Here is a 15,724-nt window from a genome sequence, read left to right as displayed (position 1 = left end):
AATCCAACTCCAAAAACAAAGCATTATTTTAAAAGGTTTTTATGCATCGCTCCTTTTCCACGTTTTGTTGATCCGCTCACTTGTTTGTTTGGATATTCCTGCTTTTAAGCAACATTAAGCGTTCCTTTTACATTAATTGACGCAAGTGACAAAATGGGCAATATGCACGTAACATTTCTTTTTAGAAATTTTGTCCCAAATATGATTTGCATGCAGTTCTGATGTCCCCGTTAATGGAAGCTGCTTGGTTTTGGCCATTAAAGGCACACTGAGGAGCATTAATTCCACCGGAGGAGGAGCTGAACAACAGCAGCAGAACACCAAAAAGCAGCATGGCTGAAACAAAGTGCCACCACTGTCCATTTATTATGGGCTGATTAGGAAGAGTGAGCTGTGGTCAATTAACACGCTTTCTTAGTAGAGATTTGGTTTTCTAATCACTTTAACTTCTGTGCCTTGACAAAGGGCCTCTATTGTGTGTCTGTCCAAGAAGAAACCATTACTTCCCTCACACACATACTCGCTGTCTGTGTTATGTGGTTGGAAAAAAAAAAAAAAAAGGCCAGCCTGTGAAGACGCTTTGTTCCAAGGAGGCAAGGATAATGAAGCCAGCGGCTGGGAAATTGCGCAAAAGGCAGTTACAGATCTGAAGCAAATCATTAGAGAACATATTTAGCTGAGCAATTAGGGACAATTAAGCTTTCTGCTCACTGCACTCCAAATATGTTAATGACTACAGTACAGTGGACAAGCGAACATGCGAAGGCAAGAGGAAGGGCCATTTAGGTTAAAAGGGATGGGGGTTGGGATGTTTTTCTGCTCCTTTTTTTTTCTTGTTCGAGATAAAGGCTTTTGTTGTTTGCAAATGTTCTTCATTAAAGTTGTTTTTACTAAAGAATAGATTTTTTTCTTAGTGCTTTTTTTATGTTTTGAAACATTTATTGTTTGCATGCACGAGTCATCCCAGATTTAACCAGTGTGCCCTCACAGTGGGTTTATGTGTGAGCACTATCACCCCCCCCCCCCCCACACACACACACACACACACACACATACAAAGGCTCGCTTCCCTGCAGAACTTTATCAAATTACGCAAACACTCACTTACTTGAGCAGACCACTGCTCTCTAACAGAATCTTTATAATTCTGAGGGTTCCTTCTCTGCAGCATAAAATAACTGTTGTGCTCAGAAATTCCAACTTATTTCTCAAATTACACCTGATTATGATCCATAATTGTTTATTCATTTTTTTTTCTGCAGCGTCTGCATTTGTTTATAAGAACATGGAATAAGCATCATAACCCAATCACCACAAAAACATAATTTATTTATTTTTACAATCCTCATAACTGCCAACTCAACATATCATTTTTTTTGCCATTTCACACCCGTGCTGGTCAGCGTTATAACCCATCCCTCAGTTTGTATCACTTTTTGACTGGTTCTGTTTTCCTCAGTAGTTCTTCTGTGGTACCAGCTACAGGTTTTTGCATAGTTCAGTAATGGTTTCTACCATATTTTTTGGCCTCTAAGTCACAGTTTCTTGCATAATTCGCATGCCCTGCGACTTATACACTGAAGCAACTTATTTATGTTTTTTTCCTCCATATTTATGAACCAATTTTTGGTTGAGATATGACCGTTTTCATTCATTCTGACTGAAAATATTGAACACTAAGGATGGAAGATGAAACGTTTCTCCCTTAAAGAAACTGGCTCAGATGAAATGATTTAACTTTTTTGGATGATTAAGCCTAGAAACCTTTTTTATTGAACACTACCATTTTCAGATGGCACTCAACTAGTATGGCAGGCCGTTGTGTATGTAATAGGTAAAAGTGGCTATTAATGACACAATCAGATTGCCATAGGCTTCCACCTTTGTCCAGCTCATTTGACTACTACGCAACTAATTTGACTGTTAAAGTGTATTTATTAAGTAAAAGTTCAACTGGGATACAACTTTGCTATGAAGTCAAGCAAACAAATAATTGTTTTAGGTGTTAATCTTGTTAAATTTTGAAGAAATGCACAGCGACTTATCCCTTTGGGCGCTCCTGCTTCTGCAAGTCGGGTTTTGAAATGCAGCTGATTTGACCATCAAAGTGCATTTATTAAGTAAAAGTTAGACTGAGACACACTTTTGCTATTATTTGGAGAAAACAAATAATTGCTTTTAATTGTTAGTCTTAATGAATTCTTGTTAAAATCCTCCCGTGCATGATCTTGCGGCCGCTATTTGGCAGCCAATTGATTTTAGGCACAACACCGGCCCACATTTCCAGTTTGTCAGCGGTGAGGCAAAATAGATGCGACTTATATGGCAAAGTGACATATTTATGGATTTTTATTTATTTATTAATTAAGTAATTATTTTGATTTTATCCTCAAATGGTGTCCCCATTGAGTTTGTTCATTCCTATAAATATTTGTGTATCTTGGTCGGCTCGCATTTCTCTTTAAAGCTCCATGTGGAAAACCTGGTAAAGAAACTAAAAGTTAAACTGGGTTTCTTTTTCAGAAACAGATCCTGTCTAACCTTGAATGCTAGGAAACACCTTGTGTCTGTGACTTTCCTTCCCTCCATTGATTACGGTGACATTATTTACACGAACGCTCCTTTTTTTCATTCAACCTTTATTTAGACAGGTAGATCCCATTGAGCCTCGAGGACTCATTTACAAGAGAGACCTGATTTCAACAAAGAAAGATGACAACAATGGACAACAGCGACAACAATAGACAGTTATAAAAAGGCATACCGATTATTATTATTATTTTTTTTAACAAATAAGATTGCAAAAATGTAACAAAAAACAGCCCCTACAAGAACCCTGCAGATGTTGGATGATGCAGATGTTGGATGCTGTCTATCATGGTGCACCAAGATTCATAACTGGCTGTGATTATCGTACCCACCACTGCACCCAGTATTCACTGGTTAACTGGTCATCATTAATTTCACACAGACCCTCTCACTGGTACATTTTCATCTTTAAATCACTTCTTGGTCTGTTGCCTTCATACATCTCCTCCTACATGTCTCTGCGTGAGTGCAGCTACAGCGTGCACTCTCAGGACATTATTACCTGCAGTGTTCCCTCAGTGAGAACTGAACTAGACAAAAGGGCCTTCTCCTACTCTGCTCCTGTTTCCTGGAATATCTTGTAAAAAGATCTGAAGCTCTCGACCTTTGACCTCTCTAAGTGGCTTTAAGCATCTGTTGGACTCCTGGCAGGGACCAATGCAGACATGTTCCTGTTTTTAGTTTTCTACAGTCGCCTTATGATCTAGCTGTTTTTTGTTACTTTATTGTTGCCATCTTAGTTGTAAAAAATAATAATAATAATCTGTATGCCCTTTTATAACTGTCTATTGTTGTCATCATTCGTTGTTGAAACCAGGTCTCTCTTGTAAATGAGTCCTCGAGGGTCAATGGGATTAACCTGTATAAATAAAGGATGAAAAAAAAAGACATATTTAGATTGATGTGACTTGGTGCGACGTGTACGGCAGAAAATACGGTATCTATCTAAAATGGTTTCAGAACATTCTCTAGTTTGCTAAACAAAGTTGGCCCTGGACTTGTAGGTCACCCAGACTGTAAGTTTGCCTCCTGCTGTGGTCATGAATTTGTTTCTCAACAGGTTAAGACATTGAGCTTATATTCTATATTTGTATTTTTTTCCAAATACATAAAATTTGCATCTTCGATCCCCGCTCAGAAAAGCTCACAAATCAGATCCAACATGTTGTTGGATTTTAGTAATAAATAAAATGAACCCCCACCATTTTTTTTTTTAAACAAACATTTAATGTTTCACTACTTTGCATATCAGCGTTTCTTGCGAGAATCCTGTAAGTACAATCTGCAGGGATTTGGTGCCGCAAACCTCCTCAGGGTTGAAAGTCTGAGGAGAGCAAGGGCAGCAGAAATTAAGTTTCTCCTTAATTAGACCATACAAGGACAAAAAGGCCTGCATTGTTTTAATTTGTGCTCATCGTATAAATGTGCTGCTTAGGCATGTTGCCCTGTGGCCCCACCTCCATTTGTCTTCTTTAACCCTTTATCTGTGGAGAAACAAAGGGGGTCTCAGAGGGACCCCTCACACATCTGCTGTGTGCAGAGATCAATAGATAAAACTCAGCTTTGACTTAAACCAGTGCACCAATGTTGACTGGTAGTTTTAAGAACAGCAACTTCTTGCCAAGCAGAAGATGTTTGCAAAATCAGGTGACGTGACACAGAAGGCAGGGCGTGAATATTCACTTTTGATCAAAGGTGGTTTGACAGTAAAAGAGCAAAATATATTTAGTTTTATAGGTAAAATAATGTGACCTTACAGGGGTTGATGACAACAATAGGCTTCATGTGCTCCAAACAGAATCGGGCACAGACGGTGATGGAGGAGTCAGAAACTGATCGGAAAACAAGTTTGGGGAGCTCTCGTGTTAGATTTATTGTGGCACTTGAGTATAAGATGACCCTGTTTCTTTTGAATGATGTTCATCAGGGCATAAAACTCAGTGACACATTGAGGTTCCTCTTTTTTGAATATTTAATCATCTCAAGCCATTTTCTGATCTTAACCATTTTTTTTTTTCCCTGTATAAAGAACAGAATGAGAGCATGACTTTAAAAAGGACATAACTGGAGAGTGGGTGCAGTTCTGAGGAGAAATGTTTGCTTTGTGCCTGAAAGACTACGAGGGAAGAACAAGAAAACAGTAGCAAAGCATTTGAGAATAGCAAAATATACAGTAGTATTTTTTTTTTTTCAGTGGTGCCGTGTATGAAGGAGCAGAGATGGAGAATGAATGTGGCTGACAGTGAGGATTAGCGCCTGCTGTAAATCTGCCTCAGTCACAGATGGCAGGCTCTTGATCGCTGGGCTGTGACGGCTTGGCTCTCATCGCAGGAGGAAATCCCTGTCTGTGAGCCGAGGAGACTGGGAAGGGAGAAGACTGGCTGGGGCCACCTGGGCAGCCACCAGTCATTCTCTCCTGTCTGTGTGGACATAGAAACCTGTGTATTCAAGGACAAGGACTGTTTTGGGGCGAGGCCATACATTTGCTTTTTGGTGTTCTTTCAACTAATAGCTGCGTAGCTGTTTGCAAGTGATATTTAAACCTCCAGTTTAGATCAGCCTTGCTTTTAATTACCAGTTTGAAACACTGGCCAGTGAAGCTGTGAGCATTAATGATTAAAAATTAGACAAATGGATACAAACAAATTACTGCATAATAGGGGTGTCCAGTATTAGATCCCATGCTTATTTCACTAAAAGGGTGTACTTTCAGGGTCAGTCATCTAACAGCAAGGCCTGTTCTGACAACAGAGGCGTTTCTCCTCCCTTCCTACAAGCCTCCCTCTCTGTCTGTTGCAAGTCTTAAGAAATTGTTAATAACTACTTAGTGGCATGTAAAGCCAGTCCTAATAATGTGCAGAAAGTCAGCTTTAGCAATGGTAAACTGGAAGAGTTGACAGCTGCTTTGTCAGAATCTTAATGCCAGATCTAATATGTATAACAAGTCCTTCATATTCTGTAGCGTGTCTGTTCTGAAACACGACGGTGTGTTTCTCCCCTCTTATCATACTATTTGCTTGACCTATGGTTATGCTGCAGCTGTGGAAGCTGGGTAACTTCAGAGGTGAGCCAGGCCATGCTTTGATGGCATGCAAGGTTCAAAGTTTGAGCTTTTGCTCCCCACAGGCAAGACCAAAACAGACGGTAGCCATTTCTGGAATGTCCTTCTTTTATTTGTGCTAGTTAAAATGCAAAGTAAACTTTTCCAGAAACAGGATATTGTAGCCCTTAACCACCAGACCCTTTCTACATGCCACATTACAGGCAATCTGAGAGTAAGTTGTATAGACACTGCTGCAATGCGCATTTAATAAAGACAGTTATTGCCCCAGTAATGCAGAGTGGATATAAGGAGGGCTGTGCAGTTCTGGATGAGCAGGGCCCCAGAGGGCCCGCAGCTCAGCCGGCCCTCTGTTAGTCGCCTGCTTTCTAATCCCTGTCCGAAGGGCATCAAGGCAGCATAGGAAATTGTTTGCTGTCTGCAGAGTGTGCCAGGAAATTCATAAATGCATTACTTTTCATTTTGAAAATATTACAAAAGACTATCTATTTATTAAAAAGTTAAAATGATGGCTTTTTAGATTTTCTAGTCATTGTTTAGCATTCATAGGACTCTGCTGCTTAAACTAACACATCTTTTGCCTCATGTTTCTCAGTCTTGCAATAAAACCCTCTGCTTGCTGATCCTGTTATAGCAAATTGACCAAAAGGCCAGGGAGAGGCTGTAAGAAAGAGTCTGGCATCCAGTTGTTTGTCTTCCGAGTAAATTTATTTAGACAACACTCCATTTTGCTCTTTGTGGTTAAATTGGACTTTAATGTTTTGGTCTCTTTATCTAGTTTAGAGAATAAGATGCAACGTTAATATTCAAGATGAACCGAAAAGTCATGAACTGATTGTGGAAAAATTGATTTGTCCGAACTGATTACCAGAAAATCTTCTCACGACGAAACCATGGAGCTGTTAGATTTTCACATGAGACCACCTTCTATGTGCACTGTATGTTTTGTGCGCCGAGTGTGGTTTACCTGTCACTTTTGTCATGCAGGTGTAAATATGCCCTAGATTTTATTTTGCAAACTCCCAAACCCATAAATGAGCGCGCACGTAGACGTCTGCACTGAAAATCAGGCTGTGCGTGTGCATGGGTATGCGTGTGTGCAGAAGGCTCTCCCTGTCATCAAGCTCATCTTCAGAGGAGGTCGACAGCACATTATAATATTGGTTTCCCCCTCTCTTGTCATTACCACACACTTTCCTTGAAAGCTGATCCAAAAGATGGACAGTCCATCAGGAGACAGACATCTCATTTGTACTTACTAAACGTGTTAATGACTTCTATTTTCAGGCCCGCAGACTTTGCTGCTGGATATTGGAGCAGAGGTGGCGATCAGTGGTGTGAGGTGCTGGATTGAATGATCTGCAGAAGCTAGAACAGAGGGGAAAGGGAGTAATGCAGTAGCCCCTGCCGCCCCTCATGTCATTCACATGGAGTGACCACAGCCTCCACGGGGTCCGTCTGTCAGTCAGGGCTGAGCCGGGAAGTCTGTGGTTACAGGCAGACAGCGGAGGGGGGCATAGATTATGTGCCAGAGACATATTGGTTGTGATGGGTTTAATTATAGCAGCAGTCATGTCACTGTCACAGGTGGATGAGATGAAGAAGAAACATCTATTCAGTGACTGATGAATGAAAAGTGGTTGATTGAGTTTATAATGTATAGCTTGCTGTTTATTTCAGTGCAGTCAGAGGTAAAATAAAGTGATTGCTGGTATTTACATGGACAAACCCGTCCCCACAAGATCAACCAATGTGACGGCAGTTAGAAAGTTTTTAGATAGGTCCGTCTCGTGCTGTCAAACCATTAGTGTCGAACATTAACTACACTGCGCTTTTACACAGTGATCACACAGGTAGAATTAGTTCCCCGCGTTTACAATCCTGTACAGATATTTGTTTTGTTTGCTGTATTGTAATGTTTCATTTTTAAAAGCTTTCCCGCATGATCCTTGAACTTTCCCCCCAAGGCTCACATATTCATTGTACATCCAGCACATTCTCGTCTGGGATATTGATCGCGGTGCAAGTGTATGCCAGGTAATCTAGGAAATAAAAACCAATAAATTTGTTATACACTTGCATTGCTTCATTTGTTTCTGAGTTATGGGCAAACAGGGCTGCTCGCTGACAGGATTAGGCAGCTCAGTTTGACCATAGGCAGCATGAGAGGAGAAACAGGGGCAAAGTTAGACAACTATTGAGTCCAGGCAGGAAAGTTTTATTTAGACATTTTTTAATAAGGCAGTTTGCACCCCCCAGAGATGGCTAGTAGATCAAAGGCCATGATCTGTGCAATGGATGAGTTCAGGCTGGGTCCAGCAGAGATGATCAGCCTCACTGACAGCAAAACGAAACCAGAGAGTGAAGGATGCCCTATCCAGAATCGTGTTGCCCTCCAACTCTGAAGGCTTCATTAGAATAAAGGCAGATGAAACAAAGAGCAGCTGAAAGCGCACACGCTCTAAATCCTTATCCACTGTCTGAAAGATAGACACAAGCAGTAAACAGAGTGTGCATGTGCACATTTTGTGCAAGTGCATGTTTGTCTGCGCTGCTTAATGTGCAGTTTTATTTTATGCTAGTTACATGTGAAGAAAACATCATTATGGGCAAACATAAAAAAAAAAAATTAAAAAAAAAACGTTCAGACAGGAATCGCACAAAGCACACATTCATGTTTTCAGTGCATTAGCAAAACCAGTCCCCTCCAGTGCCTGAGCCACATCAGCTAAAAGCAGCCAGGCAGATGGCAGCAATGAGAGAAGTGCAGAAATAATTCAATATTGAACCTCTCTAACCTTTACCTGTGGGCGTGAGCAGCAGTCATTGATTCATGCAGTGCTTGACAGTAACACTACACACCACCTGAGGAGGGTGAGAGGAGGATGGATGAAGAGCAATGGATGAGTTTGGTGGAAAAAAACAAAAGAAAGAATAATATGAGTAGGAGGATAGCTCGACTGCAAGTTGGTGTGTGTGTGATACTGATGGGAACTTAACAAAGATGGATGCTGTAAATTAATCTGCATTTGCCTAGTTTCCTCATACGCCCCACAATTCTGCTGGATGTTGTCAGCAAACAGAAGTTTTCACACCTGTTTGCCATCAGTAGTGGCAACAAAGCACCTTCAGGTCTGACTACTTTACAAAACTTGTGATGATAAAAGAAACAAACGCTATTTGTTTGGTTCAGTTCAATATGTTCTGATCTCCATGGCTGAGCAAATGGCAGCTCGTCCTGTGGTTTTATCCGCTGTCTTTTGATTCGTTCTTCCCATTTATAATTTGCAGCAAAGAAACTAAGAAGCAAAGAGTAGAATGACATTCAAGAAAACCTAGAAAGTCATTTTCATTATAAAAGTAAAAGTTCGTTCATATAAGAATTTTTGCACAACGAAAAGATTTTAACCTTTCAGATAAACTCTATCGGTAATGCTGATAAACTACCCATCTCAATTTTCTTTTCAAAGTTACTGAAGAAATCCATCTTTTAATTAAAGACGTGATGGTTCAATTGCTTGGAAGTGGGTTTTTTTTGTTGAAAATTTATGAATAGTTAGTGTTCTACCTGTTGTAGATGGCTCTTTGACTCAGTTCATGAGACATACATAGAAAAAGAATACTAAAATGTTCACACTTGTATCTTTTAATTTAATTCAGTGTATTTTTATAGCACCACATCACAGCATGAGTCATCGCAGGGCCACTGAACAAAAACATTCACATACATTATAAAAACCAGTTTGTAAAAGTTCTCCGTCTGAGGAAGCAGCAGATTGTGTTGACTCTTCACTTCGTCGCAGTCTTCCATCCTGAGCGAGCACGAAGGAGACAGTGGAAAGAAAAACTCTCTTTTTAACAGGAAGAAACCTCCAGCAGAACCAGGCTCAGGACGAACGGTACAGTTGCATTCGGGTCCAAAAAAATCAGACGCAACTCAGCCCCAGCCCGTAGCCATCATTTCCGCCGAACCCCACCCGATCCGACAAATTAACAGTAATTACAGGTCCGACCCCCCCCCCCCCCCCCCCCGACATTTTTAATTAAGCTTTAGTAGCTATATAAGCAATGCTGCTTATTTTAACAGTTGGCAGACGCATGCGGCTGAGTAAAGGGGGCAGAAGATTGGAGCTGAGGGGGTGTTTGTCCTTTCATGGCTGTCAAAGCGCATTAAATGCTTCCCCTGCTTCTGCCTGAATTCTGCTCCGACATGTCGGATATTTTCTGATCTCACCTGTTTGGGTTGTCGGCAGCGTGCGCCCACTGAGTGCAGCGGCTGATTGAAAGTCCATTTGGGTTGATGGATCGCTGGCAGCGGTCCATCTGAAGCTTTACTGAACTTTTTACCTCTTTCAAGGCCAGTCAGCTCGAGGTGAAATGGCAGCATGCTGCTGGTGATAGTATGGCAAGCCATGTTGCCATATAATTGGATCATCAGCCGCATGAGTCCGCTGAAACAATCAAAAGCCCGACCCGCACATTATTATGGACCAGCCCAGTCCAGATCCGGGTCGGGCTGTGCTCCGGGTTTGGGTTAGAAATGACGGCTCTAACGAGCGGCCATCTGCTTCAACTGGCTGAGTTTTAGAGGACAGGAAGGAGCAACAGACAAACACAGACTGTCCACTGTGATATAAAATAATTACACTGGATGTAAAAAAGATTTTATAGTTGACTGAGGCCAAACCTCTTTCTGTTTACATCAGCGACAAGGGTAATGATTTCAGGTGATTTCAATGCTTGATGTAATTTATTTATTTATTTGGGGAGTGGTGGGGCAGAGGTTAGAGAAGGCGAGTCTGTGATCGGAAGGTTGCTTGTTCAATTGGCCCTTAACCCCTACCCTCTGCGCGCCCGTGCACCCTAGACGACAGCTCTCTGCTCCACACAGAGGGCTGTGGTAGCTCGGTGGTCTGTGGTTGCACCAGGAAGGACATCCGGTGTAAAACAATCGCCAGCTCTTTGTGCGAGTTAATTCGCTGTGGTGACCCCTGAAGAAGAGGGCAGCAAAAAAAAAAAAAAATAAATAAATAAATTTATTTATTTATTGCTGCCTCCCACGCTGATTTCGAGCGGCCTCTGTGTATTTAGTCAAGTGATGAATTAAGATGAATGATCCATAATTTAGAAAAACAAGCAAATGTCAATTTTCATGCTGCTTTCTCTGTACGGACACTTCAAGTCAATTCAACAACAAAGTTGAATTGATCATGGGGGTGGGCGTGAGGGCGTTTTTATTTTTATTTATTTTTTTATATTTTTTGTAAAGAAAAAAGTGCTTAAATCAAGTCAGGCTATAAAAATACTTTCTAGCCTTGTGCCTTGATGGATTATTTTTTCAAAGTTGTAAAAATGTATACGATATAAAATTTCTTGAACTTTTAAAAGATTCATGAATATTTCTTCAGATTTTTTTTTTATTTTTGTTGCGTGAAATAGTGAACAACTTTCTAGAATTTTTAAAAACATATTTTTACTCAAGCTTTAGCGTTGGTATTTTTTTAATGATTATTGATCGTCTTTCTTGAAACATTTATTATGTTTGTGATAATAAAATAGTTTTTTTTAATATAGATCAAAGAAAAAAACCTGAAGATTAAGTTTGTAACATAAATATGTTTACAAGTGTTGCCTAACTTTCAACAAATTTCAGTCGGCTCTGTTAAAAGTGCTAAATTAATTTTTAAAATTGCAGATCAATAAATTTGGGTTCAATAGTTGTTCAATAGTTTTATGTCATTGAATAATGCCCTCAACTTATTTAGATGGACAACAATTTTTCACTAAAGATAATTTGTAAACAATATGCAACCTCTCCATAATTTTATTATTATTATTTTATATTTAAATTATTAAATAGAAAAAACATTTATACAAATATATGGCTGAAAATAAACATTCAGTACTGTACCATCTAGAATACAAGAAGGTTTTATATATATATATATATATATATATATATATATATATATATATATATATATATATATATATATATATATATATGACAGAAAAAATTGCTTCCCAGTTTTTTATTTTATTTTTTGTTTGTTTTTAAAGACCTTATTTACAGAAATCTGTTGACGATGTGTTTACTTGTTGCAGGAAACGTGTCAGAAGACAATATATTTAAAGTTGCTTTATTTTGTTTTTCTTTTTCATTCAACCTTTATTTAGACGGGTACTTCCCATCCCGCTTTATGTCAGACCTTTAAAGTTGTCCCTGGCGAGTGGAGTTTTCTTGGAAAATAAGCTCTTATCGTGGATATGGTGAATACTTGAGGCTCTTGGGAAAGCTGCGACGGGGCCTGTGTTTGTGTGTGAGGGAACACAGTGCATGTGTTTGAATCCACGTCACAAGTCCTTGTCAGTCTGACAGGCCCGCACTCTGAGGCTTACTCGATTTAAGGTGATACAGGGGCGGTGTGGCAGCCAAAATTAGGAAAAATGGACTGTTTTTTGTCATGGTAAACTGGGCAAAAGAATCTAATTAGATGGAGGAAAGTGAATGGCAATGGCTTCTTTGTTTAAGGGCCCTGTGCAGTCACTTTCCAAGGCCATTGTTCATTGACCACAATAGCATTAGTTTGTGCTCTTGTTCTGGGATCTTCTTTTTTCTGACTTTGCAGTCAGGTCCTGTTCGTTCCAGTTTGTCTCGCTTCACCTCCATGCTCCACTAGAACTCACAACGAGACTCAGAAACATGCTGGCCCCCACCCCCCTCATAATAAACCAACCAAACCTCCTTTTTCTTTCCCATCATCAGCATCCTCTTTCATCCTGCCATGATTTATTTTGTACACTAGCAAAAAGGAATGAATGAGAAGCATGCATCCCTCACTTATGACTTCTTCAGCTAGTACATATTTAAATCATTGTTGGGAAGGAAATAAAAAGTTACTGACGATACTCGTGAAAACATGTTTTTGGTTTCCCAAGTATTTGTCTTCAGCTCGTACAAAATAGAGGAAAATCTGAATTACTGTACTTGTTGCCGTACACGTCACACCGCCGCCGTATAAGTCGCATCAGTCCAAATATGTCTAATAAAGTGGAAAAAACTTAAACGAGTTGCTTTGCCGTATAAGTCACATCTATTATGTGTCACCGCTGACACGTCGCATTTGTTACGTGTCACCACTGACAACATATGTGGGCCAGTGTTGTGCCAAAAATCGATCGGCTGCCAAATGGCTGCAGCAGGAGCGTGCACCGGAGGACCCTAACAAGAACTGAACAAGATAACACTTAAAAACAATTATTTGTTTGCTCGAAATTATAGCAAAGGTGTGTCTCATTTGAACTTTCCTTTAATAAATGCACTTTGATGGTGAAATGCTGCTGATCTGATGAAGTTCCAGAGCGAGAAGAAGGTGGCAGGGTATGGCAAGTCAAGTGTCTCATTAATAGTCACTTTTAATTATTATTGAGACACTTGGCTTGCCATATTAGTCAAGGGCCCTCTAGTGGCGGAAAATGGTAGTCTTCAATATTTTCCACGTCGGAGTGAATGACATCGTCAGATCTCAGCCAAAAGTTTGGTTATAAATATGGGGAAAAAACATAAATACATTGTTTCGTTGTACAAGTAGCAGGCATGCAAATTTATGCAAAAAAAACTATGACTTATACAGCGAAAAATACGGTACATTGATAATAAAACAATGCTCCAATTTGTTTTGATATTTAAAATGATTAAATGTGGAACCATCTGAATATGATGCATTTACAACAAGGTTCTCCCTGCAGTTTTTCATTTTATTTATTTATTTCTAATAATTTAATTTGGCGATATTGACCTCCATTAGTGTTTAATCCATGCTCCAAATGAGAACGATACATTTTTTTAAACCAAAGCAAATCTTATGTTAGGTGACCATTTCATCCTGAATTATGATGCAAAGAGTGAAATCATGTGCGAGTTTGATATGATTTGAGGTGAACTCCTGTAGATGTATCTAAAAGTTTTTGCAACAATCAACAGCTGGTAGAATTATTTTTTTTTTTTAATCTTTAAAAGAGCCTATGTAATGATCCATCACCAGCAAACTTTTGTTCAAACTGTCTAATATCTAACCTCACTACATTTAACGCGCAGTTAATGGCTCTTTTACTGATGAAGGTGTAATCATGCATGGTAAAAACCCAAGTCACTAACCTAGGAGCAATCTTGTCTACATTTAAGTGTCCTTTTTTTGTTGCAAAGGTCATTCATAACTTGGTCGCGCTACTGATGTACAGTGAAAGATATTGATTGATTAATGCATTAAGTGCTCACAATCCATTAGGGTTTGTGAAAGGGACTGGAGAAAAGACTTCTCTCACTATGTATTTTCACCTCTCCCTGTTGTTCAAAGGGCATGATTTTCTTCTTGCTGGCAAGGTTTAAGGGACAAAAGCTGGAATATGTGCCAAGTAATGCATTTAAAAAAGATTGGTTCTCATAAGTGTCAGTTCAATTAGTCTGAAAAGCTTGACAAGGAATTGCTCTTACATTAGCCTCCTGCGCACGCCGACCCAAAAGAAATGTGTTTATAATCTGCACCTGCAGTAAAGCAAAGCACAGTTTAGCATTTTAAAAGGCGCAGTAATTTAAAGAAAGATAGCTTTCAACGTGCACGGGCTTCACCAAACTATCGTCCACTTCTAGGTGCGGTCACATCAAATTCAGCCTTATCGGTTACTATTTCTACTTGCCATTGTTTGATTACATTAGATTTGTCACAGAATAATAATTTCTCCACCAAAAACGCTGTGTACCGTCTTGGCACACTTCCCCAAAATGGCGAGGGCGTTTCCACCTTTCCGCTTACGGCGGTGTGAAGAAAAAAGGAGCCCTGTATTGGTTGTGCCCTGAGCAGGTATGTCTGTGTAAGAAGCCTGAGAGTCAGTCATTACCTTTAGAAACATGGACTGCATTAGAGATTCATAACAGTGTGCCATCTCTGCACCTTTCATCTCTACCAGGGCCAGCTCCATTAGGATCTTTTATCTTTGTGCTGATGGCTGCTGTTGATAATGGGCTGCCGAGAAATCCCAAAAAGTAAAGGCTTGACTGTATCGGGCCTCCTCTTCTTCAAGCAGAGGCGTGCATCAATGTACAGTGAAGGATATGCATAAAGCATATTCTTGTTTTAGCCCTAAAATAATAAACACAAAACCTCTACCCTCAACTTTCAAATGTGCGGTTTAAAATTATGATGTTCATCACCCTAGCTTATTTAATGATTTGAATCTATTACACTGCACTGCTTTTCCCACTTTCCGCCATCCCTTGAATTGATAGCCAGATCATATTGATGAAGATTTTTTTAAAAAAAGCAAAAATATGATGGAAATAACCCTGAAAGTCTTTGGAAGGTTAAAAGTTGATAACATTCTGGCATTACTGAGGCCCCCCCATGAACGTACATTAATGATATGCCATGCAAAGCCTCACCGAAAACGTTGCTTTGGGGCAGACAAACATAACTTTATAATAGTGTAGTAATTCATGTAAGCCAATGTTTTTCAAATGTTACAGTAATTATGAAAAATATTCATATTTTTCCCCTACATAGCCGCAGCAGTGCAAATCTCATTTCCAAGGCAAAGCGGGGAAGGAACACACTGAATAATCATTGTGTTTAATGCTCTGGTCATAATCCCACATTTTATGATGGTTTTCTAATGATTTTCTAATGATGTTAAATATTAGTAGAGAGTACGGCCATAATTTGAACACAGCGGTCGTTTTTTTTCAGGGCTCTATCAGCTCAACCCAATTGCAACTACAATGAATATTGCACAGGGAATGAGATTTAGGGGCCTTCCCTTTTGGTGTTTTATTTTGCTGTCTCCCCTTCTGCCATAAATCCTCATTGCTGCGCTCTTGAAACCTCCGCCCTTGTCTGCTTTCCCCAGGTGGGAATACAATTAGGTGCAGGGGCCATTTCATTCAGTGCCATTGTTTGTCCACTGCAGTCATTCGTTTTTCTGTTGTTGTCGTTTTTCTTAACTTAAATAGGAAAAACTGTGGACTACTAGGATATATATATATATATATATATATATATATATATATATATATATATA

At 39.6% G+C, this 15,724-nt stretch overlaps 1 protein-coding gene across 1 annotated transcript in view; it reads left to right on the top strand.

Annotated features, from left to right (window-relative positions):
- Nucleotides 1-15,724, top strand: part of zfhx3b (zinc finger homeobox 3b) — a 149,394-nt gene that overhangs the window by 90,237 nt on the left and 43,433 nt on the right. The gene's annotated exons all lie outside the window — the stretch shown is intronic.

This window comes from Nematolebias whitei, chromosome 2, assembly GCF_014905685.2.
Source record: "Nematolebias whitei isolate Nwh7 chromosome 2, NemWhi1, whole genome shotgun sequence".
In the NCBI taxonomy this organism is placed as follows: domain Eukaryota; kingdom Metazoa; phylum Chordata; class Actinopteri; order Cyprinodontiformes; family Rivulidae; genus Nematolebias; species Nematolebias whitei.
Note: the sequence above shows the minus strand (reverse complement) of the source record. Positions and strands in the feature narration are given on the sequence as shown.